The sequence below is a fragment of the Schistocerca serialis genome, chromosome 1 (assembly GCF_023864345.2).
Source record: "Schistocerca serialis cubense isolate TAMUIC-IGC-003099 chromosome 1, iqSchSeri2.2, whole genome shotgun sequence".
Lineage (NCBI taxonomy): Eukaryota > Metazoa > Arthropoda > Insecta > Orthoptera > Acrididae > Schistocerca > Schistocerca serialis.
The window spans coordinates 542,664,874-542,685,318 of NC_064638.1; the positions used below are offsets into that span (position 1 = coordinate 542,664,874).

General features: G+C 43.5%; 1 protein-coding gene across 1 annotated transcript in view; it reads right to left on the reverse strand.

Annotated features, from left to right (window-relative positions):
- Window positions 1-19,015, reverse strand: part of LOC126412230 (putative fatty acyl-CoA reductase CG5065) — a 125,391-nt gene extending 106,376 nt beyond the window's left edge. The window contains exon 1 of the mRNA XM_050081761.1: window positions 18,924-19,015. The gene's annotated coding sequence lies outside the window, so the exon portion shown is untranslated. The remainder of the gene's footprint in view (window positions 1-18,923) is intronic.
- Between the last annotated feature and the right edge of the window lie 1,430 nt (window positions 19,016-20,445).

Consider the following 20,445-nt stretch of genomic DNA (forward strand, 5'->3'; position numbering starts at 1 on the left):
TAACACTAAAGGATTTAAATTTTTTTTTAATTCCAAAACTTTTATCATTGCCGTACTATGCCTACATCCAGTGCATAGTGCACTGCTCACAGGCCTCAGACGGGATTTTATGTCCTGTATATCAATCGTGAACAGTTATAGCCCGCTGGCATGGCGCGTTATCATCCACCGTTGTTTGGCTGCAAGTGATCTCCAAGTATCTGAAAATATTAACACACTGTATCGATAAAAACTGCTCAATCTCTACAAATAACGAAGTATTTCAGTATAGCGTTCTTTTAACCAAATTTTAATTCAGTGTAGATAGTCACATTAGAGACGAATCCTCCTCGCGTATTTATACGGACATCTCCGGCAAAAATGGAAATGCCGTGTGGCTGGGGCCTCTTGTCGGGTACACCGTTCGTCTGGTTCAAGTATTTCGAGTTGACGCCACTTCGGCGACTTGCGTATCGATGGGGATGAAATGATGGTGATGAGGACAACCCAACACCCAGTCCCTGAGCGGAGAAAATCTCCGACCCAGCCGAGAATCGAACCGTGCCGTTAGGTATGACGCGCTGACCACTCAGCTACCATGGGCGGACACATCTCCGGCGACCGCACTTGGCTCACAGCGGCACGGCACACGTGAACCTCTGGCCAGCGCGCGGCCGGACGAACTCGCTCTTCCGTCTCTCGCTGTTCTCCGTTGGGTGACGACACGGATACACGCAGGACGCTAAATACTCATGACTTCACTACCCGCCACTCTTATGGCCGTCGTGTTTTTCTAAGGAGCCACACTCAGAGCTTCGATCCCAGATTTAGTGTATCTACAGATTTGACATTAGTATGGAAGACTGCAATGAGGACAATACGGCGGCGTAACACGACACTGTATTAGCACTGAAGACTGTTTCTGTCAAGACTTTTTCACCCACTGTACACAGCACAGCAGCACAAAAGAACCGACAGCACTTCAAAGTTATATATATCCCAGTTATTAAATATACCTGTTTTACATAAACTTATTGACGTGTAATTTTTTGTAGATGCCTTTCTTTACTAGCCACTTCTACTGACGACACATCAGTACGATAAGCAATCAAAAATAATGTTGTTCTTTTTATTAAAAGTGATTCTATATTTATTAATTAACACTTCCATTTCTTAATTAATAAGCAATTTAAATAAAGATAAAATAGTTGCTACCAACTGGATTCGAACCAACGAGCCTACGATTATTAGACTCAGACTCTGCACTTTTCAGCTACCTTACCGTGTTAAGCTCTAAATGTTTCGCAATTAACACCAGTCGGAAATGTTCTAATTTTGAGAAGCAGTTTTTTAATTTTTGGAGAATTGTGTCGTGTTGCTTCAGGAACTTGATTAGAAGCAGTGACCTTTTCGCGAGTACGGAGTTTGCCGTTAATATTATCTCGGCTTCAAACGTGATAACTGTTGCAGAATTTGAACACTGCTGCCGATGAGCTACTATAATACACAGGGTATAACAGGTGCAAGTGCAGATATTTCTGTTGGTAACTCCTGGCGGTGTACTGAAGAACATTACATCAGTATTTACGTCATTTGCAGACTAATAATTATAGCCAAGTAATTAGTTTTTAGGTTGGTTAGTGCCCTTTGGAGACAGGTTTTCAAAGAGTCACGTAATTACTTCGTTGTTCCAGTCATGTCATCCTAACCCATATCATTATACGGTCTCGCAATGTAATCTTCCGAATGCTGTAAATCAGGTGTGGATATTTTCTACCGACATCAGGAAATATTACGACACAATCTTATGCAAGGCTGTCGTCTTGCTAAAGTGCTGAGTAGAAGCTTTTCCGTGTGTATGTGCCCGACAGCACTCTGTTGCCTGTAACAAAATGCTATCTGGGCACCACTACTCGGGTCATGCGTTGCAGTAGGCCTTATCAACTCTACACTATTGTCTTCTTTGCTGTAGACTACGGGGTTCTTTGGCAGTTGTCTTTAAGCGCGAAGTTATCCATTTTTTCGTATTGTAATGTGTCAGGCAAATCCAACACCTTCCATGAAAACCCTGACATGATAAGCAAATCCAGTAGTATGTCACATAGCTCCGAATAAATCGTGACATTAAATTAACCAAAGTAATACGAGTAACGAGTGAGCAAATGGAATACCACAGACTAACACAAGAATGCCTAAATGCATGTCATACCTTCCCACCGTGAGATAGACGCAGTTCCGAGGGGAGAAACGAGAACAGAAGCTGAGAGCAGAACCGTGTTAAGCGAGAAGGCCCTACGATAAGGGACGGACACCCACGTCGCCAGCTAAGCGCTAGGACCACCCCAGCCGCAAGTTTTAGCGTGAGACTTTTTCGCGTCTCTGTTACGTTGCAAACTTTAAAAACATTGCCCCACCACGAAAAGTATAACGTTTCTCATTGGATAGACAGAATTTTTGTAGGCGGAGCTTAAGGTTAACATTGAGACCCTGATTGGTCAGATGAAAACACAGCCAGATAGTTTTTTTAAACCAACTTCGGTAAATTGTAGTAAGGAGAAGTTAGGGGAGAGTTGCTTCCGAGACGGCGAGGTGAGCAGAGCTGTGCTGACCGCCGCCCCCTGACGAACACCGACAAGGTAATGAACGCATGCGATGCCGCATAACAGCGCATAAAGCTTCACTCAGAACTGCAGAAGTCTCATCTGTTACACCCCATTTTTGCGTAATACTAGTGTCGATCGTCAATTAAAGCTCATGGTGTTCACATTTGCCACTTGAAGTAAAAATCTGAAACGCGATGATTTTTCTGTTATATAGTTATTGAGAAGCCACATCTGCCACTGTAACTTACGACAAGTTAGATAAGTAATTAAAGATAATTGAGGGTCACTGTAGACCATTTTGATAGTTTTCTCTCTTGTGAAACTTAATTTAAACCTAGATTATAGATGTGATATGGCATCCTTCGATCCATTGTAGAACTTGGAAACCCATTCAGGGAATATTCGCTCACATTTTTGTTGAACACAGTTGGTTTTTACCATCCTGTATTAAAACATTTCCTTTATCAATAGTGCAATTTATAAACAATGTTTTGTGAGTAGAATAAAATTTCCAATGGTAAACTTAACTGCTTTTTCGACGTTATTTTACCAGCTAAATAAAAATAAGAAAGCCTTGAACCCCTTCCACTAGATTTAGTTAGTATTAAGATTCTTTTACAGGGAGTGCAGTGGAGCTGACGCTGAAATCATTAAGTATTTGGTTATATCATCGCTAGTCTCACTGAACTCTTCTGAATTCTACATGTCATGTGTGGTCTGGCGTCTCCTTACCAGCAACAGGTCCCAGGTTCAAACTAGTCAATTCCCTAAAAAACTCGCTCAGAGCGTCGCTGCGCGAAAGTGGTAGGGAGACACGATATAGAATAAACAGACACCACACAGAATGTTAGAGTATTAAACCTATAAACTCTGCCCTCAATTGCAGTATAAGAAAAAGGATAAAGAAGTCAAATTTTTGTTGAATACAGAACAATATTTTTATCCGCGTTTATATTTGGTAAACATAACGGGTATAACATTGTACTTCAAACTGTAGGACGGATGCAACAAGCAAGTATCCTGCCAGCATGTCAAGCTGTCGGAAACACGAATTTCGTTTGAATCTGAAGAACACCATCTAGCAGTTGGAAGATGTCTTGAATACCATATACAAAATCAGAAGAGAGGATTTCATAAGCACTCTGCTCCCGTACTCTAAACTATATTTACCCCACAAATGAATGTGAACTTGTTCGTACAAGCAGTGTGGATTCAGCGAAGTCGTGACTGCCCGATTAGTGTTTCTTCTGAAGAAATGGACGAGGACTTAACTGTAATGGCACGGAAGACCGTCGAATTAAGTTATGATACCACTGAGATGGCGTACCACAACCGTCGTTACTTTTTGAGGCTGACGCCTGGAGACTAGGCATCCACAATAATCTAGATGTCTCTCAAGACGTCGCGTAACATGGCGTACGCTTTAATTTTGGTGTTGGGCCTGAAGGCCATACGGCCACAGCGTACACTTAAAACGGTAATGATTATAAAGAATCCGCCTCGATTGCAAATAGAAACCGGATGTTGACCTAGGTTTCGGCGAAATAACCACGCCCTCTTCGGAACACACTAAAACTACAGTGTTCACGATTGCTGACGCGCTGCAGTGTTAAAAGTACTTAAAAAGGTGCCCATTATGCCTCAGAATAGCCGCCGTTGGACCCCTACGTACACCTGCCAAAGTCCATATAGCTGCTAAAGCACCGCTAAAACATGCTAGCGAGGAACTACCTTACGGCTTCTCGTCTGGCAGTCGTGACCTCTTCGTCCGTGTGAAATTTGCGCCCACATAGGAATGCTTCCACACGGAGAAAGACAAAAATCGCGTGGTAGTGAGCGATCAGGTGAATACGGAGGGTGTGTGTAGTCGGTGGCCTGTTGCCTTGCAAGTTCCCCTTTGACGAGGACAAGGCGCTGTTACGCACACAACAGGCAATTCTCCCCTCACCAAGCTCAGGACGCTTACGAACGGCTGAGTCGGGTAAACGGCCAGGATTTATGGTCGGTTTCTTTTACCGTTGCACCATCTGGGATTAATTCCATGTGAGGACTTCCATTTGAATCAAAAAACGGTTCCAGCAACACCTTGTGTTTTGACTTGTCTTGTCGCCGGTTTTTCTGTCGTTTGAATACTGACGTGTACCAGGTGGCGGATTGTCGCTTCAGTTGCGTATCGTACAGGAAATACGATGTTACGTCTCCAGTTATTATCCAGTTGGGAAACATCGGATCATCGTCAGCACTACTGATGAAGTACCCACAAATCGTCATTCCATCATCACGATAGTATTGCGTCATGCTGTGTATGCTGCGTAAGCGAAATGTTCACGTCATCAATGAAGGGTTCTGTAGCACGTACCATGGCTGACCCCCACTGCTGCTGTGAGATTGTCTACCTTTCGGGAGCGCGTGGCACGCATCATCATTGCAACCTCTTCAATCCTGCGTTCAGTCTGAACCGTTTATGGCCGATCAGTACGCGCGTCATCCTCCAGTATCTCTCCCTTGCCACCTAATACAACACCGACACAATACGTCGTCATCGTAAACTTTCTAGACCATTTGCAAGGTTTCAGTAGCGGTTTTACTTAATTTGTGCCAGAATTATGTTCGTTATTCCATCTGTGGCATATTTTAATTCCTATGCACGCTGTCCAACCATCGTTACAGCAGTAGCCGCAACAAGAACATCCAACGATCAACAATAAAAAGGAGTTGTGCTTCTAGTGCATGCACTGAACGGTCTCTTGCTGGGACGAGAGCGACGAGGTACCACACTATGGCTCCATCTACGTGTTCTAGTGGACCACACCCCGGTATGCACCCGGTCTCAGAACTTAATTACTGCATTACGTATCTCTCATCTGCATGGGGACACAACATGCTGAAAAAAGTTCTATATCTCAAGAGGATAAGGCCAAAATGGACACATGTTTTGTTTACTGTAGACCAAAACACTCCAGAAAGATAATTCTGAATGCCGTTTGGAAAGGTTTAAGCAGTTATATGAACAATTTTGTCATAGTGCGACTAAAGACAGAGTCTGGATCTGCGACATAATCTAAAGACAAGCTGTAGCTGAAACTATATGTCGGCTAGGGTGAAGGTACGAAAGTAGTTTCGTCGGCAGAGAAATGGTGTTTTTCTCTTGCGAGAAACGCTTGAGAGTGCTATTTAGCGAATACTCTGGGCCCTTCACTTGGGGAACAGACCGCGAATTTGTACGTCAGTCTGGTGGTTCGACCTGTCATTCATGAACGGCAGCCCACAGGGTATTCCCCAACACGATAAGCTACCCACATACCGCTGTTGCAGCCCAACATGCTCCACATGTTGCCTTGTCCTGCTCGATCACGAGATCTGTCTCCAACCGAGCGCATAAGCGACATCATCGGACGACTGCTACAGCGTTATCCATAAACAACATTAACCGTCCCTGTATTGCCCGACCACGAGCAACAGCCATGGAATTCCATACCACGACAGACATCCAGCACCTATACAATACAATGCACTCGCGTTTGCTTGCTTGCTTTCAATATTCTGGCGGTTCCACCGGTTAATGTACCAGCCATTTCACATTTGTTATGACTTATCTCACTCTTACATTAACTTGTGATCTTGTAGTGTTAATCACTTGCGTATGTTACATAGAGTAAAGTACAATTCCCTAAATTTGATTGCTATACAGTAATACGTTTTTTGGTGTTGCATTATAGACAGCAATAGCGCTCCTATCACACTCCCCGGATGATGCCCTTGTCTCATTCTTATCCTTACCCTGTAGATTGACCGTACCTGGAAGGGGCCCTGCGGGGGAGCAGGGGGGGGGGGCGGGGGGCGGGGGAGGAAGAGAGGCAATGACTTGCTTGTTGACGTTCGTGTCTTCAACAGTATAGTTAACTCTGAACGCTGAAGTTGCTACTTGGAATTACCTGAAAGACACATACAAGTTTTCTTTAACGAACTCTATCACGTATGGTGCCTTCACCTGTTCCTAGCAAGCTATACCGTTATATTTCTGTACATTTAATGGCTTCATTCTGTGTTTACACGCCATATTTGAACTAACAAGCAAGACAGCACAGTTGTTAAGAGCTAGACCCACGATCGTGAGGAGCAGATTTCAAATCATTCTCCAAAAGGTGTTTAATACTTTCCTCCCTTTTGGACTATATTTTTTGAACATCTCTTCAAGAAAGATGATACCATCTATCAGAATTCAATTACAAAAAGTGTTACACATTACTTGGGGCGTAGTTGAGCGGGAGGGCGAGGGGAGAGGGGGGAGCAGCGACACTACAGATCCAAAACTAGCGTACTCCATTTCGGGCTGGTCACTTAGATACCTTCTGCAATTGGTAAAACTTCCACATCAGGACTTTGTTTTGATGGAAAAAGTCAAGTTCCACATCACGTAACGCTGAGACATGCTTGATAAAAAAATCGCTCAATTAAGAGGTTGGAATAAGGTAGGGCACACCATAAGAGTGTACTAAAGTAATGTCGTTCGCAAAATGATGTGTTGGAGTACATAATTCCTACATTTAGCTCGTCATTCATGAGAATTGAATCATACTCCCCCATTAGAATATAGTACACTAAAATAATGAAAATTATTTTCAAGTTTTCTATCCCTTTAAAAGTAGACTTCATATTCTTGAAAGAAACGTCAAGTGGAAATTTACTATCTCCGCCTGTCGACGGGTTGATGAAATATTCAATTCCTGAAAAGTTCAATGGCTAAATACAAATAAGAGTTTTTCGGCAGTCTAATGTAGGAGACGTTTCATCAACGAACAAGAAGTTAAGCTAACCTGGGAATACCGTATGTGAAGTTGGAGAATAAAGTATTAAAATCTTAGAGTGAAGCGTAGGAAATAATTGTGTCAATATTATTCATACGCCGTTGTATGCCTGTACTTCATCCATGTAACCAGAGCCTCAGCGTGGAAACTGACGGTAGAAAAAGGAAGGGTATTTCTGGCAATACGTCACGTGATAAAATGACATACAATACAACTGTACTCAACAAACGTTATGAAAATACATGCGTGTTTACATGTAATGCCTGCATAACAATCATGTCTACATATTCCTGAACATGACATACAAATGGTCGCTAATGAGCTAATCGGAAGCTTACATATCACTAACTGAACATTCTCCACATTGAGCTAATAGAAAATTTCTGCCTTATCAGACTGTTCTGGAACAGACACACTGTTCAGTATAGCACATCGTTGCACCACAGTAAATTAGTGCCTACATCAATTATTTAAAGGTGTAGTGAAACTTCCTGGCAGATTAAAACTATGTGCCGGACCGAGACTCGAACTAGGGACCTTTGCCTTTCGCGGGCAAGTGCTCTACCAAATGAGCTACCCAATCACGACGCATGCCCCATCCTCACAGCTTTACTTCCACAAGTACCTCGTCTCCTACCTTCCAAACTAAACAGAAGTTCTCCTGCAGACCTTGAAGAGCTAACACTCCTGAAAGAAAGGATATTGCCGAGACATGGCTTGGCCACAGCCTGGGGGATGTTTCCAGAATGAGATTTTCACTCTGCAGCGGAGTGTGCGCTGATATGAAACTTCCTGGCAGATTAAAACTGTGTGCCGGACCGAGACTCGAGCCGGGGCGTGAGTCGTGCTTGGGTAGCTCAGATGGTAGAGCAGTTGCCCGCGAAAGGCAAAGGTCCCGAGTTCGAGTCTCGGTCCGGCACATAGTTTTAATCTGCCAGGAAGTTTCATATCAGCACACACTCCACTGCAGAGTGAAAATCTCATTCTAAAGGTGTAGTGGTTTATCAAAGTAATTCTCTTCGAGTAGCGTCTATTGGCTTCGTTACTTTTTTCATTTCTAAAAATGAGGGTGAGGAATGATGTCTAATGAAATATTTTGTTAGAAAATTACTGAGTATTTCACATTATCAGTTTCAACTTAATTCACCATTTTACGGATCTTGTTGTAGACGATGGAACACCGTCGCCAAAAGTTGATAAAAATGTGCACTCGTTGTCTCGAAGGCTGGGTGTCGTGACCAGTGCATGGCTGGTACTTCCCGCCGCTACTTCAACGATTACAATCACCTAAAAAATGATTGACAACGCGACGACTTCATCACTACGAAGCCAGTTACGTATAACTGGAAAACGCTATTTGCGTAGTTTTATAATTAAATATGGTACTCCTTCCAACTGCTTAATGTTCCAAAATACATATTTTAAATGACTGGAGCACTGATACACAGCTCATTGACTCATCTGTGCGTTTGCTAGTGTATTACGTCTGCAAGGGTTATATTCTTTGACCACAACCCTGGCGTAACTTGAATCTTATGCTTCGAGCGCAGCCCGAGGAAGATTCACAGCGAGGTCACGCAGTGGTCGGGCTGGCCAGACATAGCATGGGAAAGCACGTGCAGGTTCAGTATGTAAGGCACGGATCGTCCGTAACGAGTAGTGCCAGGTTCCATGGATAGCTGTTAGAGAAAAAAAATTCAAGAGCGAGAAGCTTCGGTAAGCACCTAAAATCATCTCCCCGCTTAACAATTTGCTTTTTCAGCAATGGCAATGTACGTATTAAGTTTACACTCAGTTCACATGATATAAAGTAACACGTTGAAGAAATAATGTAATAAAGGGCAGCAGAAAGTGACACACAAATTTACTGTACAATTCCTATTAACCATTCTACTCGTATTAGCCACCGCAAGGCAAAAATCTTTAAAGGACATGCAGAAGACACAGGTTTGGTTTAATCGTAATGCTCGAATCATAAGTGGAATGTAGGAACTAAAATTAAACAGGATAGTCGACGCAAGGAAGGCATCAGAGGTAGATAGCCATATGCGAAGAGTTTTCTCCACATATCACCTCTACTGATATCTATTAGTGACATGAAACCGATGAAAAAATATTTTTAAGAGAACGTTTAGTGTACAGCAGTTTATCCGAGTGAAAGGTGTACCCCAGAATACCAAATTAGAAGAAATAGGAATCACTTTAAATGCAGTGCTACAGAAAAATGAAAAGATTATACGAGAAGAAAAGATACTGAGAACGAAAAAAAGAGGAAACAGCGCACAGAAAACTATTATTTCCTTGAAACTTTGTGTGACATGGGCTGCTTCTTCCGGAAATAACAGTGGCAGAAAGAGAGATAGAAAAGCGTAATGACAGACAGACTTTAATGCGGACAAGATTATGAAAATACAGGTCGTCATGTAGTAAAACATGAATGAATGTGGATGACGTGATAGCTCCACTTGGGAAGAAACGGTGGATGCCATTGAGACAGTCACAGACGTATCTACTTCATCTTCTGTGACAGAGCAAAATTCAGTGACTATTGAACCTATAAAGCGCTATTGATGGCGGGAGACAATCCTAGAGTAAGCAAAATTGTAGACTGATGTCCAGAATGACCAGTGTGGTTTGCGGAACACTCTTCCGGGGCCATCCATTTTGTCGCTTCATTGTTTCCAGGGCAGAAACGCTGGTTAATATCACTACACACGGTATAAATAATTCTTTTAACAAAAACGACATGAGGATGTGAAGTTCCCAGAAAATACTTTAGTTTATTGCGAATATGACAAACAGGAACTGACTGCAAGTTACTGCAACTTTTATACCGTAGTCGGACTTTATGACTGACCCCTGTCTTCCCGGAGCAATGCTCTTTTTAATTCAGCTATTCAAGAACTTATCTCCGCCCGCTTTCAGAGCTTCAACTGTGCCAGGAGGCCCCTGCCTGTCTACTACTGTTGAAATTTCAGGGAAGCTCATGTGTATACACCTTCGGATCAAAATTATCCCTGTAATCATTAGTGGACATTAATATAGAGTGCACCCAACCCATCATTTTATGGCAGCTTGAAGTCTGCTAGGGACGCTTTCAGTGAGATGTAAATTTCTGGTAGAATGGCAGCCCATTCTTCGAGAGCCGAAACTAGAGAATGCACGTGCTTTCCCATGCTATGTCTGGCCAGCCCGACCACTGCGTGACCTCGCTGTGAATCTTCCTCGGGCTGCGCTCGAAGCATAAGATGCTTGTATGTTGGCGTCTGGAGCGAAGTCGATGTTAGAGATCGTCCCAATCGTTACTATTGCTTTCAGATCGGGACCCTGGGCAGGCAACACCATTTCAGGGATGTCAACGTCCTTAAACCATTGCCTCACAGATGGTGCTTTATGACAGGATACTTTATCACGCTGTTACAGTCCTCGCCTCCGAACTGTTCCTCTGCAGCTTTGTAAAATGTGTTCGTATCCTTCGCATTTTGTGTTTTCTTAAGCACAGTATGGATTCACACGCTAACCACGAGAAACATGTCCTTAGCGCAACACCACAGTCTCCGAACTTCACCGCTGGCACTGCACATTACGGCAGGTCATGTCCTCCAGACATTCGTCAAACGCCGATCCTTTTATAGGATTGTCGCAGGGTATAGCGTGGTACATCGCTCCAAATCACTCGATTCCAGTTATCCTCTGTCCAGTGGCGCCCTCCTTTTTTACACCACCTCAAGTGTCGCTTAGTACTGAGTACAGAAATGTGTGGCTGACGAGGAGCTGCTCCACCATTGTACCCATTCTTGTTAACTCCCTCCGCAGTGTCATTGTGCCAGCTGAACTGCAGTAGTACTTTGGAACTCAAGAGTGAGTCCAGATTTCATGGGATTTTTAACAACCATCCTCCCCTATACTGAACGGTTCCTGTCAGTCAGTACATGAGGTCTTCCTGATCTTGGTTTAGCTACGGTTATTCATGCGCGTTTCTACTTCACAGTCACATCACTTATAGTCGACTCGGGTAGCTTCAGAACGGTGTATATATTCCTGATGGTTTTGTTACTCAGATGACATCCAAAGACTGGTCGACAACACTCAGCTCTCCTGAGCGTCGCACTCTGCTGTTAGTGTTCTCTGCTGATAACACGATACTCCCCACCTCGTTTTATAATGGCTCATCTCGTGACATCTAGTAGTCAATACTGCATTCCATAGAGGTGTCCTGATACTTTTGACTAGCGTACGTAGTTTGCTCAACTAGTAGTACAGAACAGACATCGAGGACAGTGCCGTAGTCACAGCATACAGGTTATTTCCAAGTCGTATCTCTGCATACCAGATACGGCCAGAGCAATCGCTAAATGCACTGTCTACTGTAGAATGTAGTTGTGATTAATACAGAACCATTCTGTCAGTTTCAATTCATTACTGGCACACGCCTGTGCTGACGGTTTTCTGGGATATGATTATAAGGACTAACCCTGTTCCAGAAGAACATGTTAGCGACTATTATTTACATTTACTCATTATCAGGGGAAAATTAATGTCACTGATAACGATGAGTAATTGTACTTGATAAACGAATACAGAAACGCTTCAGTCACAAAATCATTGCTAAGATCGCAACAGTGCTCTGGGTTTAGTATTCACTGAAATACGTAAAGAACTCAATTTAAGATCCGTAAGGATACAGCTGTCATCAACCCTAGAATCTGAACACCACACTGCTTTACTAGGCATGTTTCTGTTGATTACACCCGACGTCTGTATCGACGTAGCCAGCCAGTTACAGTGGGTTCTGTTAATACACATTAGTAGTAGTCGGTATTTTTCACGTCAACAAACAGTCCCAGATGGGACAGAAGTGAGAAGTGACGGACAAGAACTGAGGGACCGACCACGGAGCCACTTTCCTGAACATTCCATTTAGTCGGTGCCGGGAATCGGCCGTGTAACGGCAGTCCCACTTCGTCTAGAGGCCCCATGCGTTTCCGTCAGGATGTAACGGGGGAAGCGTACTATACGGATGGACTGTGGTAACATAGCTGCGCCTCTGGCTATGCACTCGCGACTCTCACCAGCGAAACTGTTACGAAAGGACCACACGGGACTGCGTTCAATGGCTCGTTTTAAAATTCGGGCACCAATGATGACATTTGTCTATTTCGACGAGGCTGGCAATAACAAATGCTCACTTCATTTATTACCCTGTAGTCCTACAACCATTTTCTCGGAGCTTCATATGAACTAGATATGCTGCGAAATGACCACAATTCTTCCTCCGAATAGTGATATGTCATCTATCGTCACGAAAAACGTGATTCAAACGCGGTGGTAGCTCTGCGAGCAAGAAAAGATTTGATTTTTAATATCTTTATTAACTTATATTTTTCACCCGATAGAAATGCGACTTCAACAACAGAAATGCGACTGAAGTCCTAGTTTTAGTCTTCAGTCCGAAGACTGGTTTGATGTGGCAGCCCATGCTAATGTATCCTGTGCAAGACATTTCAACTCTACATTATTATTCCAAACTACATACATTTGAGCGTGCTTACTGTAATGAAGCGTTGGTGTCTCTACTATTTTCTGAGCCCCCATGTTTCACCCCTACCCCAAAATGGCATTTCCTTGATGCCGCAAGATGTGTCCTCTCAGCCGATCCATTTCTTTAGTCAACTTGTGACAAATGTATTTTCTGCTAATTTCGATTCTGTGCCTCAGTTTTTCTATCTACCCATCTAATCACACTTCTAGTCCGCCTGCTTAGCTGGGTGGTACCGTGGTCGCCTCCCATGCAAGCGGGCCCGGGTTCGATTCCCGGCTAGGTTGGAGATTTTCTTCGCTCGGGCACTAGGTGTTGCGTTGTCCTCATCATCATTTCATCCTCATAACCGAAGCGCAAGTCGCCTAATGTGGCGTCGAATGTAGTAAGACTTGCACTTGGCGGCCGTACTTTGCCGAATAGGGGCCTCCCGGCCAAAGATACCATACGCTCATTTCCATTTTTTATCATACTTCTATACCACCACGTTTGAAAAGTTTCGACTGTCTCGTCTGAATTGTTTTTCGTCCACGTTTCACTACCGTACGAGACTGCACTACAGGTAAATATTTTCAGCAAATACGTCCTAACATTTAAATTTCTGTTTGACTTTAAATTTCTTTTTCAGAATCGCTTCTTGCTATTTTCAGTCTATGTTTTATATCGTCTCTGTTTCCGATATCGTCAGCTATTTTGCTGCTCAAATAGCATATATCGTACACAACTTTTAGTACCTCATTTCTGATACCTCTCGCCATGGGCTGTGTTTTCACGACACTACCCATTCCCATTAATTCCTCTTCAGAGCACTAATGCTTCGTCTGAAACTCGACAACCTCTGATTCATTCGATTTATCCAGATCCCATCTCAAATTCTTATATTACTGCAAATTCTTCAGTTTCAGTCTGTATTTCATAGCCAATCATTTATAACTACAGTCGACAAGTACCCCATAATCTACTCTGAAATCTTTTCATCATATAATCAGTCTTATTTCCAGTGTCTAAAGGTCTTTTACACGCTTACAACCCTCTTGCTTGTTTCTTAAAACAACTGCACCAATTAATGATCTAAAATTCAACCCTTTCGCTCTTTTCTCCCAGTCTACGTTCTACATTTTCCCTTCTCTTCTTTTTCTACTGCCGAATTCCTGTCCATCATAAATGTTCGTTTCCTAATAAGGATCTGATCAATTTCTTTTATCTCGTCATATTTTATTTTAGTCTCTTCATCCGATAAGCTAGAAGGCATATAAACTTGTACTGCAGTACCGAAGCAGTTACCGAGCTACATATACGTCTTACACAAAGTAGGTCTAGCGTGTTGGCGATCAAAAATACACGAGTACGTTAGTAACAAAGAGATCTACATTGTTATTTGAAATTAAATGCAGGTTTTATTTACTCAAAAAACAGCTGTTCCTGCACATACAAAAAATGTTTGACTTTTTTTTATCTCTTTTGGCGTACAGAATCACCAGTATACCCTGAAGAAAGTTCATAAATTGGAAAACAACGTGGGGTAATGCGATGGAGAACATCAGCACCATCAACATCGAAACTGTCGCATACAGGGTATTAGCTAAGAAGGAATTTGATGGAGGGGGAGTGGGAGCAGAAGATATAGAGGAGATTGTCAAAGGTACAACTTAAATATTCTGTGGTAGTAATTTGGGTGAATACTGTAAAAGCGGACAAGTATGAAACTCGCTTCTCGTCAATGACATGTTCAGTGACTCGTTCGAATACTGTCGAAAATATGCGTCTCAAAATCAGCAGTGCCGTTAAGCAGAATCGTAAGGGAAGACGGCAGTTTAAGGCTCGACGCATTGTTTACGACGAGTCAGTGAATGGAGCATGAGCTAAGACCAGATAAGGATGGAGAATGAAGTCTGCCCTGCCCCCTTCAAAGTTCCCCTCTCGGCTTTCTCCTTAACCGATTTAAGGAAACCACCGTCAGTCAGTACGGCCGTTGCTCGTCCTGCGTGTCGAACACTGCTCCCTCCCGCTTTGTGACGATCAGGAACGAATATCTGCATAGAACTTTGGAGACGATGCTTTGAGCCGCACGCTACGTTTTCTCTACGACTGATTCTCATTAGCTCCAATACGGTCACTACCTTCAACAGTGAGCGCTAAATAACTCCTGTAAGTACAACGGCGATTCCTGCTCCGCGCATCCGTCGGTCGCTGAAGAAACCGATGACAGCGTGCAACGTACTGTCGCTGATCAGCTGAACAAAGTTCGTATTTTATTCTAGCATTAGTACGATAGTGACCTTTATATAATCGAAATGAGCCTAAGTACCAACACCAGACAGCCAATGTCAATGAATTACTCTTCTATGACAAGAATTTGACACTGATGCCAATGACTTTTTTCCGCTGGTGCATACTCCACCATCACGATGAGTAAAGTGCTGACTCTATTTACGGTTATTGGCGTCGTTGTACGATTCTAATGATATTGAGGGTCTTTTATTCTAACGGGTGAACTGGAGTGTCGACATGAAATTCTTTGTTTCTGTCGCTTTCTCGACTATAATACAACCAAAGTTGGTGTAAGTGTGCAACGACTCTGTTACTTCAATCTCAAAGGCGGCTGAATTAACCAGTGCGTTTTCATTATCTTCTCAGTTATTTTATATGGAGAATTTTATGTCTGGGTCAGTAGCTAAAAGTTACTGGGCAGTGATTACGTCAGATTGCAGCGTTTCAGCCTGGCTGATTCGAACGAGTATTAGGATACAACCTTGAAACAAGTAGCAAAGAAAAAATAAAAAGAAACCTAAGTGTGGAAGTTCTTTCCAGAAAAGAAAGGAACGAAGTGTCATACTTCTTTTTAAGGAGATCCCCATAGGCCTCTCAAAATATTTACCACCTTCGAAAGCATCGAGAAAGTGCATAAAATGGTATTATCCTATGGGAGGTTACATGTGTTCCTGCAACTAGTAAAAAAATAAATATTAGAGTTTATCGCTCTGCTCTGAATGTTGAGAAAAAGGATATAATCAACTTTTCTTTGATAATATATTTGAAGATGTGCCACGAAGAGTTTATAAGCGTCACACCAGTCAGTAACCGCCTTATTTGGAACAGCAATTAACACTTTCTTCTTGAAGTGTGGAAGATTAGTAAGGCTGAAGTACGTAATACTTGAAGGGTCACGATGTACACCATGTGATAAAAAATATCCGGACACCTAACTGAAAATGAGTTACAAGTTCCTGACGCCCTCCGTCGGTAATGCTGGAATTCAATATGGCGTTGGCCCACTCTTAGCCTTGATGACAGCTTCCACTCACGCAGGCATACGTTCAGTCAGGTGCTGAAAGGTTTCTTGGGAAATGGCAGCCCATTCTTCACGGAGTACTGCACTGAGGAGAAGTACCGATGTCGATCGGAGAGGCCTGGCACGAAGTCGGTGTTCCAAAACATTCCAGAGGTGTGCTATAGGATTCGCGTCAGGACTCTGTGCAGACCAGTCCATTACAGGGACGTTATTGTCGTGTAACCAATACACCACAAGCCGTGCATTATGAACAGGTGCTCGATCGTGTTGAAAGATGCAATCGCCGACCCCGAATTGCTCTTCAACAGTGGGAAGCAAGAAGGTGCTTAAAACATCGGTGCAGGCCTATGTTGTGACAGTTCCCCGCAAAACCACAACGGGTACAAGCCCTTTCCATGAGAAACACCAGCGCCTCCGAATTTTACTGTTGGCACTACACACACTGGCAGATGACGTTCACTGGTCATTCGCCATACCCACACCATGCCAGCGGATCGCCACACTGTGTACCGTGATTCGCCACTCTAACCAACGTTTTTCCACTGTTTAATTGTCCAATGTTTAAGCTCCTAATACCAAGCGAGGCGTCGTTTGGCGTTTACCAGCGTGATGTGTGGCTTATGAGCAGCCGCTCGACCATGAAATCCAAGTTTTCTCACCTCCCGCCTAACTGTCATAGTGCTTGCATTGGATCCTGATGCAGTTTGGAATTCCTGTGTGATGGTCTCGATAGATGTTTGCCTATTACACATCACGACCCTCTTCAGCTGTCGGAGGTCTCTGTCAGTCAACAGACGAGGCCGGCCTGTACACTTTTGTGCTGTACGTGTCCCTTCACGTTTCCACTTCACTGTCTCATCGGAAACAGTGGATCCATGGATGTTTAGGATTGTAGAAATCTCGTGTGCAGACGTATGACACACGTGACACCCAATCATCGGATCACGTTCGAAGTCTGTTGAGTTCCACGAAGCGCCCCATTCTGTTCTCTCACAATGTCTAATGACTACTGAGGTCGCTGATATGGAGTACCTGGCAATAACTGGCAGCACAAAGCACCTAATATGAAAAACGCATGTTTTGGGGGTGTCCGGATACTTTTGATCACTTAGTTAAGTTAGAGGCCCCTACACACGCAGCCATTTGTCGGCCGACCAACCGACCAATTTCATGGCATCCAAAACACGTCCAGAACGACTGCAGTCGACGATTACAGCGCCGCCCAGTTGCTGGATTTATTTATCTGAAGTTCACTGTAGCATGGTCTACAAAATCCTTCTTGTTTTATGTAGAAACAAAAATGGGGGTTTGCCTTGACTGTTTTAAAGGAGGAGAAAAAAAAGCCGAGAGGAAACGGTGGGCAAAGAAGTGGCTAATGCAAGGAAAAAACTAAACCAACGTTCTGTTAACTTCAGCAACAGGGATCAGATGATTTTCGTAATCATCTAATATTGTGTAAATGACGCAGTTCGGAGCTAACATCGTCAAACCATTCTTAATGAAATAGAATGCAGTCACGAGAGAGGTTGCAAGCTGCGAGGTGAGGCTGCTCATATGATTTCTAGCGACTAGCTAACGTTAAGAGAATCTGAAATTAAGTGTTGTATTCCCACAATAGTACACTAAATGATTCCTGAAACCTGCAATGTTATTTATATTTGACGGAGGAAATACACCACATTAGAGCAAAATAAATAAAGCATAAGATGTTCATTGAAACGTTATGAATTTATTTATGTACGCATCATAAAAGTTGACCTGTAAGTGTAGGAAACTCATTTCAAAGAAGAAATACTAAACATGATGGTGGCGCACATCATCTAATAAATACAACCGATACATAAGAAATAAAGCATTTAACAACTGTTAGACCTTTGCAGAGTCCCACAATTTGCCCCTCATAGCAGGAAGCTTTGATATAGGCAGGACTTTTTTAATACTTATGACAATGATGCAAGTATATTTTACGAATTAATGGCGATTTAATGTCTGTTAAAATGGTTCAAATCGCTCTATGCAATACGGGACTTAACGTCTGAGGTCATCAGTCCCCTAGTCTTAGAACTACGGAAACCTAACTAACCTAAGAACATCACAGGATTCGAACCTGCGACCGTAGCAACAGCGATGGTCCGAACTGAAGCGCCTGGAATCGCTCGGCCACCGCGTCCAGCTTTAATGTCGGTATTTCGGTTGTTAGATTTCCAGTAAGTATCGGAAATACCATTTAAAACCAAACACAGATGCTCGACAGTCTCTTACTCTATGTGCCACACGAAACCATTTTGGGTTCGATGAAAAAAATGAAAAAAATGCTTCATTTCTTGCATCTATATTGCTACACTCCTCGCACGAAGTATCCCACAAACATCTGTCCTCTTAATTTCTCCAGAAACTCTGTCAAAGTTTCGTCCAGCTCGCACCCTGCCATTAATACTAGAACAGCATTTAATTCTGCCCTCAGAGTGACAAAAGACGCTCTTTTGTCGGGAGGTCGGTACGACAGTGCTACACACGACACAATTTGTTGGATGGAGTGGTGGAGGGTCGGCTGTCCGATGGTCCTACTCGCCCGACACTCCGACAGGGAATGTTCGTCGGCCGATCGGTCAAAACGCCCACAAACGTCCAGTTGGTCGGTCGGTCGGTGGGTGCGTGTGCAGGGCGCTTAAAGCTAGGAGGTCGGCTGGATGAAGGCTTACCTGGCAGTGGACAACGGACGCAGCTAGATCGTGAGGCGGAGTGGAATTCCAGCGCGTCGGGCGGCCCGCTGCCTGACGTCTGTCGTCTGTCGTGCGGCAGCCGAAAGGCGACTGTGTTGTGGAGCGCCGCGGCATGCGGCATTCCAGCGCACCCTGCTGCCGCCACCTGCCGGGCTGTGGTGCGTGGCGCTGCCGTCTGGCTTTCTCGCGGCCTTGAGCCGTGGCCCGCCGCCACGTCCCACCGACCAACTTTCCAGGTGGCCGAAGAGCGAGCGCGCTTTCTCCGACCGCTCCGACAAACATTCACATCCGACACTCCAAGGAAGGAGCAGTTTCGATGCTCTCTGCGTAGAGTCGTGTCGCAGCTCGTATTGCCTATGCAGAGTGAATCCGAACTGCCCCTACAGTATTTCCTAGTTTTCTCATAGATATTTCTCGTACATGCGATCCGTGGTCTTCGATCGTTCGTTACACAGTAATTTGATTTGACACCTCCAATTGTTTTCGTGTTAGTATTGCACTGAAAATATCTGCACAATATCAACGGTTTGGAACCAAGACTAGTCCATTCGCTCTCGGTACCTACTGCTGACAACATTAACGGCCATGTCACTCGTTCAGTAACGATCGATTCTAGGATGACCAGCTCTCCCGTATTTTCCCGGATCTCACGTGTTACAGCAATATTTCCTTAATCCCAACGGCTCCCTGTATATTGAGCAAGCAGTAAAGAAAACGAAAGAAATATTCGAAGTAGGTATTAAAATCCATGGAGAAGAAATAAAATCTTTGAGGTTCACCGATGACATTGTAATTCTGTCAGAGACAGCAAAGGACTTGGAAGAGCTGTTGAACGGAATGGACAGTGTCTTGAAAAACGAGGATAATGGAATGTAGTCGAATTAAGTCGGGTGATGCTGAAGGAATTAGATTAGGAAATGAGACACTTAAAGTAGTAAAGGAGTTTTGCTATTTGGGGAGCAAAATAACTGATGATGGTCGAAGTGGAGAGGATATAAAATGTAAACTGGAAATGGCAAAGAAAACGTTTCTGAAGAAGAGAAATTTGTTAACATCGAGTATATATTTAAGTATAAGGAAGTCGTTTCTGCAAGTATTTGTATGGAAGTGAAACATGGACGACAAATAGTTTGGACAAGAAGAGAATAGAAGATTTCGAAATGTGGTGCTACAGAAGAATTCTGAAGATTAGATGAGTAGATCACATAACTAATGAGGAGGTATTGAATAGAATTGGGGAGGAGTTTGTGGCACAACTTGACAAGAATAAGGGACCGGTTAGTAGGACATGTTCTGAGGCATCAAGGGATCACAAATTTATCATTGGAGGGCAGCGTGGAGGGTAAAAATCGTAGAGGGAGACCAAGAGATGAATACATAAGCAGATTCAGAAGGATGTAGGTTGCAGTAATTACTGGGAGATGAAGAAGCCTGCACAGGATAGAGTAGCATGGAGAGCTGCATCAAATCAGTCTCAGGACTGAAGACCACAACAACAACA